The following is a 13123-nucleotide window of genomic DNA, read 5'->3' on the forward strand; positions in this document are numbered from 1 at the left end:
GRAATGCTTGTTACGAGCCMTTCCCAACGGTGCAGAGTTTAAAAAAGAAGAATAAAAAGAAAAATAGTAACACAAGGAATAAAATACACAAGAATTARGCTATATACATGGAGTAGCAATACCAGATCAATGTGCAGAGGTATGAGGTATTTGAGGTAGATATGAACATGAAGGCAGGGTAAAGTGACTAGGCATCAGGATAGATTATAATAAGAGTCAAATAAAGAACAGATTAGCAGCAGCAAAAGATGAGTGATCAAACTAGACTTAAACAAACCCCTTCAGTTTGAAAGAACTTCATCCGATAGCCTACCATGCTGTTTGAGCTTTTCCCTCTCTTGCCCCACGTTTCTTGATCTCTCCTCATTTATCTAAACACAGCAAACTCCTGCTTCCTGTTGGAATCACATGACTGCTAGGTCATTCCGTGGAACATTGTGAATATTCTGAAATGTTCTTAGAAGCCAACTTTTTTTGTTCAAGGCTATGTTTTAACATACTGTACATATAGTACTTTTGTCATGTTGCACAATAGGCCCTACTGTGGTTTCCCCATAAATGTTCTAGGATTACAAGAGTGCAGTTTTTATTTTCAGAGTGATTTCAATGTTTTTAACTAAGACACGACAAGATGAAGAAAAAGAACCGGAGTGGGAAATGAGTAATGTTGTTGCAGGTTGTTTTAATGTTTCAAAAGCCACATTAATGCATCATGGATTCACATTCACAGTTCCAGACGGACCGAGGCAAAATGCCCTCCTCAGTTTTCAGATGTGTCTAGTGTTGCCATCTTGTGGACGTTTATTGAAACAACAAGCACTACAGACCAACACACGGCCCTGTTTGTGGGAGACAGATTTGGGGCTGGTTTCCCAGGCACAGATTAAGCCTAGTACTGAACTAAAAAGAGTTTGAGAATCTTCCTTTAGAATGCTTTCCCAGAATGCTGTCTGGGAAACTGGCCCAAAATGTTTGGTGGACTGTTATAATGTCAATAGCAATGTTTCCATCCAATTGGATCAGATCTTTATGCAAATATTCTAAAATATCACAAAGAAAATATGCGTATTTTCCCAMCAGTGGTGTTTCCAACAAACGGATTTGTGAATAAAAGTCAGTGATGGGTGATGAAATAGTGCACACAAAAAATGTACTTTTCCGCTTAAGATTCCAGTTACCGAAAAAAAAATCTGAAATTCAATGTGTTTCCATCACATTTTCAACTACTGATAGTTTTGTCACAAGAACTGTTGCGTTAAATAGAAAATGTGTCTACTCTGGTCTTGACACGTGTGCTCTAGCCAACAGCTCGCAGATACAGTGCACGTGTACATGCATCACGTGCACATGATGGAAGTATTATGGATAAGAGCGAGAATATTTTTTATTTGTCAAATGGTAGTCAAGCATCAATCAACATGTCCTCACGTTCCCTATTAGTGGGTGAACAATCCAACGCTTGGTGAATTCTGCTTCACAATGATAGGAAGAGCAGACATCCAAGGATCAAAAACCGACGTCACCAACATAATACTGTTGATATTCATTGGAAAGCAGCATCAAGATCACCTTCCAACACCCTGTGAAGTTCGTCATAAATTATTTAATCATCGTGTGACTTCAAGTTTACTTCGATATGATGGTTATTATATAAATATTAAAGGCCTTTCCTCTTCATTGCCTTGCATAATTAACTTTACTGACACAAAAATATCCCACCATGTCAAACGAACACATATCAAAAAGAAAGGAGGACCAAGGMACTCTTCATATAATGAATTAAAATGCCTTTATTTGTATGGCATGTTCAATAGAAACAAAGTTTTAAAAATCCTACGCGTTTCGGCTGCATGGCCTTCTTCAGGGAGTACAAAGAAATAATACAATGTCCTCTTCTGAACAGATTTTCCAATTAGCCCTAATTTGAAGAGGGAGTGGTTGCATAATTGATTGGACACACCTAGTAAGCAATACTATACACATTAAAAAGTGAAGTACTGTAGCTATGTTATCATAAACATACAACTCCAAGCTAGAAGTATCAGAACACTTAGAAAGGTAGTTCTAACCTTAAATATGACTGGGAGAAGTGTCAAGAATAAGAAAGCAATATATTCCATAGTACACTAGAACACAGCAAAACATGAACAACAGTCTAAACATAGCGGAGGGCAATTGAGCAAAAAGTCCAATAGATGACAGCAAATGGACCTATCACGACCCTAAAGGAAAGGTGAGAAATCCATATCTTAATTTAAACCAGGGTATTTAGTGGCCTGTAGTTTGTAAATCCCAAAACTTTCCCTTTGTTTTAGCTGTTTCAGACGGTCCCCCTTTCTAATAGAGGCCGGAATATGATCAATACCCATAGCTTGTAGGGAGGCAGGGTTGCCATGGTGTAAGGACTTGTAGTGCCTTGCCATGGGGTAGTCTTCATTGCCTACCCGTATGGCGTACTTGTGTTCCGCTACGTGGTCTTGAAGGCGTGCGTCTCTTTGTCCATCCAATGTAGAACACCTTGCACGGTGGACATCCCAATCTGTAGATGACATGAGTGGTTTTGCAGTTAATGAAATGCTTGACGTAATACTCCATTTTGGAAGCTGTGTCAACAAAATACTTTTCTGTGCAATATTTCTGCAATGGTTGCACGGGTTACATTTAAAAGAGCCCTTGGGTTTGTGGTTAAGCCAAGCTTTTTGAGAGTCACCCGGAAGATAACTGTGGATTAATTTGTAATTTAGGGTAGGACATCTCTTAAAGTTTATGACTGGTGGCTCAGGAAAGACTTGGCGTAGTAGCGTATCACTTTGGATGATTTCCCCAATTATTTTTAATGATTATTTTAATGTTCTCTGCTTCAGTGCTGTATTTTGTAACAAAATACACTCTCTCTGCTGTATCACGAGGCACTCCCCTTCGTAACAAGTTCTCTCTGTCAAGTAGGCTATATATGCGCTCTAGCCAACAACATGCATATATAATTGTTGGCTAGAGCGCATGTGCCCTGTCTCTTATACACATCTAGATGTGTATAAGAGACAGCAAAGGGACTACTTTAAATATTTGCCCTTCTATTCCCATAAACTTCAATGGTCGGGGGGGGGGGCAGCAGCATACCATCCCCCCTAACACTCTTGCAACAATAACTTAACTTTGCATATGTTAGATGTAGCTAGTTGTAATAATGTGTTAATGGAAGATACAGTACATACATTGTATTTCAAGAATATATTCTTAATCCGCAGTAAATGGCAATAAAATGTGAAATAGGGGATAGTCCAGTAACTCTCTTTACCATGAGTCCACTGATTACACTGGGTTGGGTTTTTCAATCAATCAAAATACAAACGCAACACTGAMAGGGCGAACCACCGCATTTAACCATGGCAAGGTGACTGGGAACATGGACGTGTACAAACAGACCAGCTATGACATTCGTAAGGCAATCAAATAGGCAAAACAACAGTACAGGGGACAATGTGGAGGCGCATTTCAACGGCCCAGACAGGAGACGTATGTGGCAGGGACTTATAAAGTGAGATATATCACAGATTATAAAGTGAAAGCCAGCCATGTAGCGGACTCCCACGCCTGGCTCCCGGACAAGCTAAACACCTTTTTCGCCCGCTTCAAGGAAAACAACATTGCGTGTGGTCTCGTTCTCCATGGCTGTCGTGAGTAAATAATTTAAGCTCTCAAGGCTGCAGGCCAGACGGCATCCCARGGCGCATCCTCAGAGCATGTGCAGTCCAGCTGGCTGGAGTGTTCATGGACAATCTCTCTACATCCCAATGTTGTCCCCACTTGCTTCAAGATGTCCACCATTGTTTCTATACCCAAGAAAGCTAAGGTAACTGAACTAAGTGCTTTGAGGTGCTAGTTAAGGATCATATCACCTCCACCTTACCCAAGCTCATCATTAAGCTCAGGGCCCTGGGTCTGAACCCAATCCTGTATAACTGGGTTCTCGATTTCCTGACTGGCCGACCCCAGGTGGCAAAGGTAGGTAACAACACCTCCGCCACGCTGATCCTCAACAAAAAGCCCCACAGGGGTGCGTGCTCAGCCTCCTCTTGTACTCCCTGTTCAACCATGACTGCTTGGCCACACTCATGTCCAACTCAATCATCAAGTTTGCTGATGCACAACAGGGGTTGGCCTGATTACCAACAACGACGAGACAGCCTACAGGGAGGAGGTGAGAACCCTGGCGAAGTGGTACCAGGAAAATAACCTTTCCCTCAACATGAACAAAATGAAKCAGTKGATCGTAGACTACAGGAGACAGCAGAGAGAGCCCGCCCCCATCCACATCGACGGGGCTGCTGTGGATAGGGTCAACATCTTCAAGTTCCTCAGCGTGCACATCACTGAGGACCTATAATGGTCCCTCCACACCGATAGCATGGTGAAGAAGGAGCAAGAGCGCCTCTTCAACCTCAGCAGGCTGAGTAAATTCGGTGTGGCACTTAAGACCCTCACAAACTTCTACAGACGCACCATTGAGAGTATTCTGACAGGCTGTTTTATTATTATAATTGTTTTATTTAACCTTTATCTAAATAGGCAAGTCAGTTAAGAACAAATTCTTATTTACAATGACGGCCTATCCCGGCCAAACCCTCCCCTAACCTGGACGATGTTGGGCCAATTGTGCGCCACCCTATGGGACTCCCGATCACGCCCGGTTGTGATACAGCCCGGGATCGAACCAGGGTCTGTAGTGACGCCTCTAGCACTGAGATGCCACTGTGCCACTCGGGAGCCAAAATCCCCACCTGGTACGGCAACTGGACTGCCCACAACCACAGGGCTCTCCAGAGGGTGGTGCGGTYAGCCCAATGCATCACCGGGGGCACACTGTCTGCCCTCCAGGACATCTACAGCACACGGTGTCACAGAAAGGCCAAGAACATCATCAAAGACCTCAGCCACCCGAGCTACAGTCTCTTCACGCCGCTACCATCTAGAAGGCGGAGACAGTACAGGTGCATCAAAGCTGGGACCGAGAAACTGATAAACAGCTTCTATCTCCAGGCCATGAGACTTATAAACAGTCACTACTAGCCAACCTCTCCCCAGTACCCTGCCCTGAACGTTAGTCACTGTTACTTGCCTGCTAGTGTAACGGATGTGAAATGGCTAGCTAGTTAGCGGTGGTTCGAGCTAGCAGCCTTTCAGTCGGTTACGTCACTTGCTCTGATACCTAGAAGTAGTGGTTCCCCTTGCTCTGCAAGGGCCGCAGCTTTTGTGGAGCGATGGGTAACGACGCTTCGTGGGTGACTGTTGTTGATGTGTGCAGAGGGTCCCTGGTTCTCGCCCGAGGTCGGGGCGAGGGGACGGTTTAAAGTTATACTGTTACACTACCACTGGGTAATCACTGAACAGTGGTCACTTTAATAATGTTTACATACTGTTTTACATCTATATACTGTATTCTAGTCATGGCTCATCCTATAACTACTGCTGTACACACCTTTTCTATTCATACACTGTCTATATATACCATTATATATGCCAAGGGCATGCCTCCCTTGGCATGCTCTCCGTGAGCGTTACTACACATTCTTATTGTCTGTTTGAGTATGTGAATGAAACGTATAAACCTAGTGATATTTGTTCGTGAGATCTGATAATGCCATCTGTTGGAGTCTTGCCAGTCTTGCCATTGCCATCTGTTGAAGCGTTCCTGGAGCTGAAGATAATGTATGGTAATAATGGAGGCCTATGGCGATTGTGCCTGTCTTGTGACACAAAAAATGAAAATAAATAGATTTTGCACCCTGATATTGCTGTCTGATTCCCATGCTCCACTCCTTGATGTAAAGAACCTGTTATGTGCAGCTTAGTCCAGAGAACCTCACCTCACGTATATAAAAAAGGTGTAGTATGGCTAAAGAAATAGTATTTTATGTGTATTTTCCCCCACGTTACACACCCACTGCCATGTCTCACTTTAATACTTCACATCAAATGTTATTTGTCAMATGCTTCATAAACAACMGGTGTAGACTAACAGTGMAATGCTTACTTACGGGCCCTTCCCAACAATGCAGAGATAATAGAAAACTAATAATGAGAAATGAATACACGATGAGTAATGATTGCATGGCTATATACACGGGGTACCACTACCGAGTCGATGTGCAGAGGTAATTGAGGTAGAAGATATAAACATATAGGCAGGGATAAAGTGACTAGGCAACAGGATAGATTAAACAGTAGCAGCAGCGTATGTGTCAAACGAGTCAATGAAGATAGTCCGGGTAGCTATTTAACTATTAGCAGTCTTATGGCTTGGGGGTACAAGCTGTTCAGGGTCCTGTTGGTTCCAGACTTGGTGCATCGACACCGCTTGCCGTGCGGTAGCAGAGAGAACAGTCTGTGGCTGGGGTATTTGTTCGGGCCTTCCCCTGACACCACCTGGTATAGAGGTCCTGGATGGCAGGGAGCTTGGCCCCAGTGATTTACTGGGCCGTACTCATTACCGTTTGTACCGCCTTACGATTCGATGCTGAGCAGTTGCCATACCAAGCGGTGATGCAGCAAGTCCAGATGCTCTCAATGGTGCAACTATAGAAATTATGGAGGTTCTGAGGGCCCATGTCAAATCTTTTCAGCCTCCTGAGCGGGAAGAGGCATTGTCGTGCCTTCTTCACGACTGTGTTGGTGTGTGTGGACCATGACAATTCCTTAGTGATGTGGACACCGAGGATCTTGAAGCTCTTGACCTGGGGGTGTGCTTGGCCGTCTTGTTTCCTGTAGTCCACGATCACCGCCTTTTGTCTTGCTAATTTTGAGGAGGTTGTTGTCCTGGCACCACATTGCACCACACACTGTGGTGTGCCCACTTGCAAAAACATTTAAATACACTCACACAGTCAGGAATTGTGAATTTGCCCAAGGTGTGGAAATGCTGGATACAAGGATAAAGCAAACAGATTCTATACTTTAAAAGGTTTAATAGACAAACAGACAGGCAGACAGACAGGCAGACAGACAGACAGGTGCAACTGGAGACAGACACGATACTCAGAGAATGGCATCAATCTACTCCAGAGTGAAGGACAAACGTCTCATTATATGCTCATTCCTTATCTGTTCGTTCCCTCAGTTCCAGGCCCATACCATAACAACAGTCAGAGCTGGGTCAGAGTGAACCATAGATTATTCGATCATTTGACGGGCCTTTWGCTGAGTTACAGCCACCGGCCTAAGCCTCAGGAGAAGGTCTCTCAGGGTGCTAAGTCTTGAGTTATTGTGACATTTAACCTCAGAGGGGGTCATCCAGAGGCCACTAATAGATTTAATGGGCAACTACAATGTTGACCACACCCGCACACACACAACTATGTGTTACTATACTTGTGAGGACTTTTTGGGGACCAGCAATTGATTCCCGTTAAAAAATCKTATTTTCCCTTACCCTAATTTGAAAGCTGATTCTAACGCTAACCCTACCCCTAAGTCTGAAATAGCCTTTTTAAGGCTGACAAAATGTCCTCACTTGTCTGAATTTTTATTTATTTCTTCTTCTTGTAAGGACTTCTGTTACTCACAAGTATAGTAAAACATGCACACACTCAACACCCACCCTCCTTCCTAACTCCAATGGCTCTATCTCCTCAGATGAGGAGGGCAAGACGCTGGTGGATACGGTGTTGACTGCAGTCAGGGGCGGAAAGTTGAATTGAATAGAACTGAACCGAACCAAACTGAATGTTACAGTAAGTCAGTTTGCTCTCCTCCTGTCGGTCTCCACTGTCAGCCGGAGCTCATCCAGACCCTGTTCCCACTGAGCATTCCCAATGCCAACACCAGGAGGCTTAACGTGCAGAGAGCCACTCAGGAGGACGAGTACGATATGTGCAAGTGTAAAGAGCTCTACACAGTCTATGCCAACGGAGCCGAAGGATATCAGTTTGTGTCGCGTTCCAAAAATTCAGCCGCACGAGTGTACAGACCTCCTTCGGCTCTGTTTGCGTAGACCCCTTAAACCCCGCCACAACAGGGGCACTCTGGCCCTGCTGGATGGGAAGTGCACAAATGCAAGCCAGGCACAGCCACAGTTGTACAACTGAATGCTTTCAACTGAAATGTGTCTTCTGCAATTAACCCAACCCCTMTGAAATAAAGAGGTRTGGGGGGCTGCTATAATCAACATCCACGGCACCCAGGGAACAGTGGATTAACTGCCTTGTTCACGGGCAGAACGACAGTTGTTTACCTTGTCAGCTCGGGGATTCGATCCAGCAACCTTTCAGTTACTGGCGCACCACTCTAACCACTAGGCTACCTCCCGCCCCATTAACACACCTACGCACACACACACTTTAAACATTGTTTTCTTCTTCAGATAAGAATACTAAAACCACCGTGGAGTGTTCCTCAGGAGGGGATCTGGTCGTGTTGGGCAGCAGAAAACGTACTGCATCTGATCTAGATCTGATCTGCAGCTGCAGCACACAGGGCTTCAACTGGCGCCACCTGCAGGGGAAACACAGTCAGTGAAGACTACTGCTGAACACACACGTTTTGATGACACAGCACAACAAACTGACAAACGTATTTATGCCGACAAAGTCAGAAAGGAGTTCAAATACATATTTTACTGTCACGCCCTGACACGCCCTGATTTGGGGTGGGCATTCTATGTTTTGTTTTCTATGTTTATTTATTTCTATGTTTTGGCCGGGTATGGTTCTCAATCAGGGACAGCTGTCTATCGTTGTCTCTGATTGGGAACCATACTTAGGTAGCCCTTTTCCCCTCCTTTTAGGTGTGGGTAGTTGTCTTTGTTTGTGGCACTATAGCCCTTAAGCGTCACGGTCGTTTTTGTATTGTTTTTTGTTGGCGACATTATCCAAATAAAAAGTAATGCACACTCCCCACGCTGCGCTTTGGTCTTCTTCCGGCATCGGCCGTGACATTTACACACTTGTTGGCACGCAGGCACAAGCACTCACGCACACACACAAATGCCTATTTAATTTTGTGATAGGAAAAATGGTATCAACTCCCATGAAGTAGGCCTAGTTGTGTTCTACAAAGAAACATTTTCCAGTAAAGTTGGACCTCTTAAGTGCATCAAAACATAATCCAATGACATTATGCACGATCCATTCTTCGTAATCTCAACAATGTGTTCACTGGTGGACTGTGAACTGGAGTAGCCTAGTTTGACTGATCATCGAACAAGAAAAAAGGAGGCCGCCTTGTGGCTAACAGTGGTTAATACAATTCATACGGTCCTTAGAGACCTTAGGTACAGTATGTTACTGATCATAATGAATATCTTTCAAAACCTCATCATCTTGGGCATTTAGGAAAACGGAGACGGGAACAGCCATATAACAYCTTGAAATGCTAATGTGTTTTATCCCATTCAAATTAATAAACCAAAACCTATAATTATGGTTTGGCACTCATAATATTATGGTCCTAACTTCAGGAAACAAAACAGTATCTAGAACCATAATAGTCTCATATTTAAATATATATATATAAGCAGTTGAATATATTGTTAGAGTTTCCATAAAGAAGTTATGCTCTTTTTTTCTACTAAGGAAATGTAACTAACAGCACTGGAGGGACGTACACAGTACATTTAGAGAAATAAATATGCCATTAAATCTTATCAGCCCCTTGATATCACAAACAGAAAAAGAGTAACTAACATTTCAAACTAATTTTCCAAAACCGAGGAATCTTTCATGTATCCTCCTTTCCAAATATGCATGAAACCATTAAACCATACTAAAAGAAGTCATCCAAAACARCCTCGTTCCTTATCTAAAACACAGTGCTGTTCTGCTGTGTGTCTTTCCACTTTGGCCAACTTCAAATACTGTTGTGTAAAGTATGTATTAATGGTGTAATAACTCATCTTTAAAAACATGGCCACATTCCAAGCAGCTACGCCAGTGGAAATGAAAAACAGATGGAGCTGAAGCTTCAGAGAGAGATAGCGAGAGAGATAGCGAGAGAGATAGCGAGAGAGAAAGAGAGGGGGGGACGGGACGAGAATTGAGATCTGGACAGGACATGGAGACTGATGAATGAAGGTGCTTGAGATTCAAAGATGGTTTATCTTAACATGGACAGGGGGTAAAGAAGATATCTAATAGAGAGATATCAAGACCTCATAAATTACGTTTGCAGTATGTAGTAATCTTTGGCTAACATTAAGTATGCATACAAAGAGAGCTTTCTTTCGATACGAACATATTTGGGCATTACCTCTCACATAGGCATGTTTATCATTTGGCACAAGTCTGAACTGGTAACAGCAGTGCTCCTAGATTGAGCAAACTAGAACCAGACAGGCCAGGTCAAAAATATTTTCCTGATCCTGATCCTCTCTGGTTTTCTCCTGCTGGTCTCTGTGTCCTGCTGGATGTAACCTGAATAGCGATTTATCTGGGGTTTCACAACCAAAAGTATTGAAAGTGACCGTGGATGTTGAGGAGGCAGAACGATAGCATCTYGCAATTGTTTTCACCCTCTGGTCATGACAGCACCGATACACAGACGTATGCTGCGTATGGCCTACACACACATATGGTACACATACACACGCACAGACACACACGCACAAACACATTCCTTTAACAACCACAGGGTAATAACCCTGTTACTACATAGCACTTCACTGTCAAGACCATTTTGCTTTTGTTAAAGCCTCTGCTAACAACCACAAATGTCCTGCCCCATTTTGTGACTTTGTGTATCTGCTTCCATCGGAGAGCTGTGAACAAAGCTATTAGCACTGGGCTAATGTTCCTAGATCCTGCTCTCACAATGGGTAGAAGGGGTTTGAGATGAACTGTGATATTTGCCTAGCTCAGCTGGCTTTGATTTGCCTGTTTGCTCTCGGATTTAAATTGAGTCATTTACCGTCAACACTGCAGGCATGACTGGAGATCCTTGCGCCTGAGCCAAGCTTGTTAAACAAACAGTGGTGGAGTGGTGGAGAGCGGAGAGAAGGGGGGGGGGGATAGAGAAAGAAGGGGGAGGGAGGGAGGGAAAGAGAGAGAGAGAGAGCGCAAGTGAGAGAAAATGTGGGGGTGTCGAAGTGTCATTCTGCTTACAAAAGCAATGAGAGTGCTGGCTGCCACAGTTGCACAGTAATACCTCAAATTAACTGCAGTCCAGCAGCATACCTTAAAAGTGTGTGTTTTAAATGTGTTATAAACACTGGCATGCGATTTTGTAGGCGAGCTTTGCAATGTGATCACTTCTCCATTGCTGTAATGGTTAGGTATGCATGAGACAGTCTTATCACCCTCATATTCTGAGTTGCTTATCTTGTTTCAATAGAATCTCTCTCTCCTTAAAAGCCACATACACTTTTGGCATCAGTCATCAACCTTGTTCTCTCTCTCTCTCTTCACCCAAACTCTATTGTTCTTTCCTCTTATAATTCCATGCCATCTATCTCTCATATCCAGTGGCTCTCCCTTCCTCTCTCTATCTCTCCATCGCTTCCCCTCTCAAGGGTCTGACCTACAGTTTGTTTTTCAAAAATAACACCATCGATCCTCCCTCCCTTTATGGCAAAAAGAAAGAGCATAGAGGAGGGAGAGAGAGGGAGGAATGTGTGATGGATGAATACCTAGTCGACAGCAGCTAGGGGTGGTGGCCCCTGGCCCTCAGGATGTCAGGATAATAGAGTAAAGCTTTGAGCCCCCATTCAGCTTAGAGAGACCCTATTCACTGCCGACAGCACCCCAGCCTCGAGCCATTATCTTAGGTTAAAATGTTTTGTTCTCGCCGCTCTCTACAACAAAACGGTTCACACAAAATAATGAACCTCTCGCCATCGATAGACTCTCCCAGTTCTCTGTTTACTCATGTTTTTTTTATATCGGTTAATCGTCGAGCACGCAAAAGGGGAAAACGACTTTGAAACATTATTTGAAGGAAGAGTATAGTTGTGGGAGTTGTTTTCCTATTCTGTTTTTATGCTAAAACATGTTGGTTATGTTATAATTGGCAATCTGAAAGTTTGAGGTTGGTTTAGTGATGACATGAGTTTGAAGGGAAGGAGAAATTAAAAACCTTCACTGCAAAACTTTCTTGATTCAATAACGACACAAAAAAACATGTATAGCAACAGCAAGTGCACAATGTGAAAACAGGTCAAATGACAAGACATCTGTATCTCAACGATTGGTAGGGACGTGGTCATTTACTTCAACATGAAATAGACAATAATAATTATTTCACAAAAATGATCATGCACTCAAATCCTATTTAGGTGCCTATGTATCTGCTTGAGGGAAATTATGTGGTTTCTTATAGGCTGTATAAAGTCATATTCCACGTTAGAATAGATTATTTTAATGTTTGTACATTTTTCAAACACCAATTTGCAACTTACAGAAWGGTGACAATGTCTAAAAGTAAAATAAATAAAGGTCATCTAACTTTCCCAAAAATATTTTCCCAAGATCAAAACTCTTGCATATTTTATCTTTATTTAATTAGGCAAGTCAGTTAAGAACAAATTCTTATTTGCAAAGACAGCCTAGGAACAGTGGGCTAACTGCCTTGTTCAGGGGAAGAACGAGATATTTCTACCTCCTCAGCTCAGGGATTCGATCTTGCWACCTTTCGGTTACTAGTCCAACGCTCCAACCACCAGGCTACCTGCCGCCCATGTAGGGATGTGTATGATTGTTTCCCAGCTCATTGATCAAACAGCTATAGAACCAAGGCATGAATTCTAAGTTTGCTTTAAAAAATGACCCATTGTTGTCTCCTTGGACCTAAACACACAGACCCCCATACTATCAAACTTTCTCCTCTTAGAGAGGTAAAGGGGGGTATATTTCTTTAAGACAATCCCCTGAATGGTGTGAAAGGGGCTCCACTCCCTGGTCCTCTCCTCTAAACGGCTGGACACAGTTGGAGTCTCCCCCCCTGGGGTCAGTGAAGCCATTGATGTTTTAGAGCGCCGCCATGGCAGATTACTGCGCACAGCTGTCCCAGCACCGTGGAAATGAAGTTATGCCCTGTGTCAGCAACGTTTTGTGTTCCTTCCTCCTCCTCCTCTTACTCTACCCCCAGCCCAAACTCAAAACCTACGCTTCACTCCCCACCCCCTTGGTCCTTTCAA

This window comes from Salvelinus sp. IW2-2015, linkage group LG4q.1:29 (assembly GCF_002910315.2).
Source record: "Salvelinus sp. IW2-2015 linkage group LG4q.1:29, ASM291031v2, whole genome shotgun sequence".
Classification (NCBI taxonomy): Eukaryota; Metazoa; Chordata; class Actinopteri; order Salmoniformes; family Salmonidae; genus Salvelinus; species Salvelinus sp. IW2-2015.